The following is a 5073-nucleotide window of genomic DNA, read 5'->3' as shown; positions in this document are numbered from 1 at the left end:
GACCCACTGGGCTCCTGTGATCCTTCTGCCTCAGCCTTCCAAGTAGCCGGAATTATAGGCATGCACTACCACGCCCGGCTGATTTTTTAATTTTTGTTGTAGAGATGAGGTCTCGCTGCCCAGGCGGGTCTCGAACCCGCGGACTCAGGCAATCCACTCATCTCAGCCTCCCAAAGGCGCGGGATTACAGGCTGAGCCACCGAGCCCGGCCATAAAAGAAATTTTGATAGGGATTGCTTTGAATCTGTAGATTGCCCTGGGTAATATGGACTTTTAAACATTATCTTACTTATGTTTGCTCTTATCTTTATTGTTTTCTCCCTTCTGCTTACTTTGGACTTAGTTTGTTCTTTTTCTAGTTTCTAGAGGTGTAAAATTATTTGCGGTGTTTCTTTCTGCTTAATGTAGGTGTTTCTCGCTATAAATCCCTATTAGAGTTGCTTTTGCTGTGTCTCATAAGTTTTGATCCATTGTGTTTCCATTTTGGTTCATCTCAAAAAAAATTTTGTTGTTGTTGTTGGAGTTTCACTTTGTCACCCGGGCTGGAGTGCATTGTCACGCTCACGGCCACCGCAGCCTCGAACTGCTGGGCTTAGGCAACCCTTCCACCTCAACCTTCCAAGTAGTTGGAACTACAAGCACATGCCATCACACTCGGCTAATTTTTTGTAGAGATGAGGTCTCGCCAAGTTGCCCAGGCTGGTCTTGAATCCATGGACTCAGGCAATCCTCTCACATTGGCCTCCCAAAGTGCTGGGACTATAAGCGTGACTCACCCCGCCTGGCCTCAAAATATTATTTTATTTTATTTTATTTTATTTATTTTTTGAGTTGGAGTCTCACTCTGTCACCCAGACTGGAGTGCAGTGGCCGCTCCCGGCCACCGCAGCCTCGACCTGCTGGGCTCCGGCGATCCTTCCGCCTCAGCCTTCCAAGTAGCTGGAACTACAGGCGGGCACTACCACGCCCGGCTAGTTTTTGATTTATTGTAGAGACGAGGTCTCGCCAAGTTGCCCGGGTGGGTCTCGAACCCGCGGGCTCAGGCAATCCACTTGCCTCGGCCTCCCAAAGTGCTGGAATTACAGGCTGAGCCACCGAGCCCGACCCAAAATATTATTTTAATTTCCCCTCTTATTACTTTGACCCCATTGGTTGCTCAAGAGTGTTGTTTAATTCTCACATATTTGTAAATTTCCCAATTTTTCTCTTATGATTGATTTCTACTTTCCTACTTTATTATTGGAAAAAAATACTTACTTAGATTTCTTTTTTTTGTTGTTTTATTTTGTTTTTTGTTTTTTGAGTTGGAGTCTCACTCTGTCGCCCAGACTGGAGTGCAGTGGCCGCTCCCGGGCCACCGCAGCATCGACCTGCTGGGCTCCGGCGATCCTTCCGCCTCAGCCTTCCGAGTAGCCGAAATTACAGTCACGCGCTACCACGCCCGGCTGATTTTTTTATTTATTGTAGAGAGGAGGTCTTGCTGCCCGGGTGGGTCTCGAACCCGCGGGCTCAGGCAATCCACTCACCTCAGCCTCCCAAAGGCGTGGGATGACAGGCTGAGCCACCGAGCCCGGCACTTAATTAGATTTCAATCTTTTTAAATTTGTTAAGACTTGTCTTGCAGCTTAAAAATATCATCTGTTCTGGAGAATGTTCCACGTATGCTTGAAAAGAATGTATATTCTGCTGTTGGATGATATTTCTGCACATATTGTTTAGGTTCATTTGGTCAACGGAGTTGTTCAAGTCCTCTGTTTCCTTGCTGACTTTCTTTCTGGCTGATTTGTCCTTTGCTGACAGTGGAGTATTGGGGTCCCTTATTGTATTGTATTGCAGCCTGGATTCTGGTCCACAAGGATATATATACCTCATGTTCAGCACAATTTATTGAAAAGACTATTTATTCTTCCTCTGTTGAGTTACTTTTGCACTTCAGTTGGCCATACTTGTATGGGACGACTTCTAGCCTGTATATTCTGTCCCATCTTCCCCATAAATACAATTTATATACCAGGCCCGGTAGCTCACGCCTATAATCCCAGCACTTTGGGAGCCTGAGGCGAGAGGATTGCCTGAAACTACGGGTTCAAGATCAGCCTGGGCAACTTGGTGAGACCTCATCTCTACAATAAATCAAAAAATTAGCCAGGTGTGGTAGTGCACGCTTGCAGTTCTTGCTACTTGGAAGGCTGAGGCAGAAGGATCACCTGAGCCCAGCAGGTCGAGGTTGTGCCACTTCCCTCCAGCCTGGGTGACAGAAAAAAACAATACAATTGATTTCCAAAATACTGTTTTTAGCCAGGCATGGTGGCTCATGCCTGTAATCCCAGCCTTTCGGGAGGCGGAGTTGAGCGGATTGCCTGAGTCCTCCATCAAAAGTCCAAGAGAAGCCTTTTAAAACTTTTTTTTTTTTTTTTAGTCTGAGTCTCACTCTGTCGCCCAGGCTGGAGTGCAGTGCCATGCTCACAGCCACCACAGCCTCCACCTGCTGGGCTCCGGCGATCCTTCTGCCTCAGCCTTCCAAGTAGCTGGAGCTACGGGCATGAGCCACCATGCTCAGCTAATTTTTTGATTTATTGTAGAAATGAGATCTTGCCATGTATTTACCGTGGCGAGGGTCACATTTCACCATCTGGTTGGCTGGCTCACAGCAAGCACTGGCGATCTCTGCTACAGAAAGTTGTTCATGGTAGACTTTCTCAGCAGAGATGACAGGGGCATATGTGGCCAGAGGGAAGTGAAGGCGAGGACAGGGTACCAAGTTGGTCTGGAAGTCTCTCAGCTCAACATTCAGGGCTCCATCAAATCTAAGGGAAGCATTGATGGAGTGATACTAAGTTAAATCTGTCCTATCAACCTATTCAGGTTGATGTAGGTTGGGCGTTCAATATCAAGGTTTCTAGGAAAAAAGTTAGAGATGGCCTAATTGTCTACCATGAAGGCACAATCAGAGTGCTTCAGGGTGGTGTGGGTGGTGAGGATGGAATTGTAGGGCTCAACTCCAGCTGTGGAAACCTGGGGGGCTAGGTAAATGGCGACATCCCATCAGCAGGGAGGTGAACATAGACCCAGTTTCCCCACCAAAGCTGTGGAAAACCAAGAAGCCCCGAAAACCCTGTGCACTGCTCAGTCACCTTGCGAATTCTATCCAAGACAAGGTCAATGATCTCCTTGCCCATGGTGTAGTGCCATCGGGCACAGGTGTTGGCATCATCTTCCTTGCCTGTGATGAGCTGCTCAGGGTGGAAGAGCTGGCAGTAGGTGCCAGTGCAAACTTCATCAATGACGGTGAGTTCCAGGTCTACAAAAACTGCCCTGGGCACATGCTTGCCAGCACCCGTCTCACTGAAAAGTGTGTTGGAGTCATCTCCTCCCAAAATGGTCTTGTCACTTAGCATCTGGCCATTGGGCTGGATGCCATGTTCCAGACAATAGAGCTCCCAGCAGACATTGCCAATCTGGACACCAGCCTGGCTGATGTGGATGGAGAAGGACTCACGCATGGTTGCTGCTTTGCAGCTGCAGAGCAGATGGTGGAGACGACGAGGAGAGGTTGTTGCTTCTTACAGTGTGACTCTTAGGCGGTCGATGTAAAAGAACTTCCAAAACATTTTTTGAGTTGAAGTTTCACTCCATCGCCCAGGCTGGAGTGCAGTGGCACACTCACAGCCACCCCAGCGTTGACCTTCTGGGCTCCAGCGATCCTTCCACCTCAGCCTTCCAAGTAGCCGGAATTACAGCTAATTTTTGAATTGTTGTAGAGACGAGGTCTCACCACATTGCTCGGGCTGGTCTCGAACCCATGGGCTCAGGCAATCTTCTCACCTCGGCCTCCCAAAGTGCTGGGATGACAGGCTGAGCCACCGAACGCGACCACAAAACTTTTTAATTTTTACGGAGCTCAATTTATCTGTTTTTTCTTTGGTTATTTGTGCTTTTGTTGTCATATCTAAGAATCAATTGGCCAGTTCAAGGTCATGAACATTTATACTTATTTTTCTTCTAAGAATTTTTCTATCTTTAGCTCTTACATTTATTTGATCCCTTTTATTTTAATTTTTGTATATGATGTGAAGTAGGTGCTATTGGCATATGTATGCTGAACTTGGTTTTGTTTTCTGAGACCTTGCTAAATTTACTTATTAGTTCTAGGAGGGGTTTTTTAAAATAGCTTCTTTGAGGTTTTCTAAGTAGATAATTGTATCTTATACAAACAAGGACAGTTTTATTTCTTCCTATTTTTCTTTTTTCTTTTTTTTCCCTGCCTTATTGCACTGGCTGGAACATCAAATACTATGCTGAATAAGAGTCATGAGAGTGAATATCTTTATTTTGTTCCAGTTTAGGGGGAAAGCGTACAGTTTTACATCATTAAGTATGATTTTGGCTGGTCACGGTGGCTCGCACCTATAATCCCAGCACTTTGGGAGGCCCAAGTGAAAGGATTGCCTGAGCCCACAGGTTCGAGACCAGCCTGGACAACTTGGGGAGACCTCATCTCTATAATAAATCAAAAAATTAGCCGGGCTCGGTGGCTCAACCTGTCATCCTGCGCCTTTGGGAGGCTGAGGTGAGTGGATTGCCTGAGCCCGCGGGTTCGAGACCCGTCTGGGCAGCGAGACCTCATCTCTACAATAAATCAAAAAATCAGCCGGGCATGGTAGCGCCTGCCTGTAATTCCGGCTACTTGGAAGGCTGAGGCGGAAGGATCGTCGGAGCCCAACAGGTCGAGGCTGCGGTAGTGGCCACTGCACTACAGTCTGGGTGACAGAGTAAGACTCCAACTCAAAAAAAAAAAAAAAGACATGATATTAGTTGTAAGGTTTTTTAGTGGAGGGACAGGGCAGGGGTGCAGGGGTGTTATAGAGTTTTTCGTCAAGTTGAGAAAGTTTTTTCTCTATTCCTATTTTTCCAAAAGTTTTTATAATCACGCATGAGTGCTCAATTTTGCCAACTTTTCATGCTTTTTGCATTGATTGACATGATTATGTAATGTTTCCTTTTTAATCTTTTAATATGGTGGATTGCATTGATTGATTTTCAAATATTGATCCAATCTGGTATTCCTGAGAT

General features: G+C 46.2%; 1 pseudogene across 1 annotated transcript; it reads right to left on the bottom strand.

Moving 5' to 3' along the window:
• Positions 1–2584: 2584 nt before the first annotated feature.
• LOC103255113 lies at positions 2585–3503 on the bottom strand (annotated as a pseudogene). Its single transcript, XR_504004.2, has one exon. The product of XR_504004.2 is annotated as a tubulin alpha chain-like (transcript).
• Positions 3504–5073: the final 1570 nt, after the last annotated feature.

This window comes from Carlito syrichta, unplaced genomic scaffold, assembly GCF_000164805.1.
Source record: "Carlito syrichta isolate Samal-C Ts95f unplaced genomic scaffold, Tarsius_syrichta-2.0.1 Scaffold287835, whole genome shotgun sequence".
NCBI lineage: Eukaryota > Metazoa > Chordata > Mammalia > Primates > Tarsiidae > Carlito > Carlito syrichta.
The sequence above is the reverse complement of the archived record's forward strand: the minus strand, read 5'-3'. Positions and strand labels throughout refer to the sequence as shown.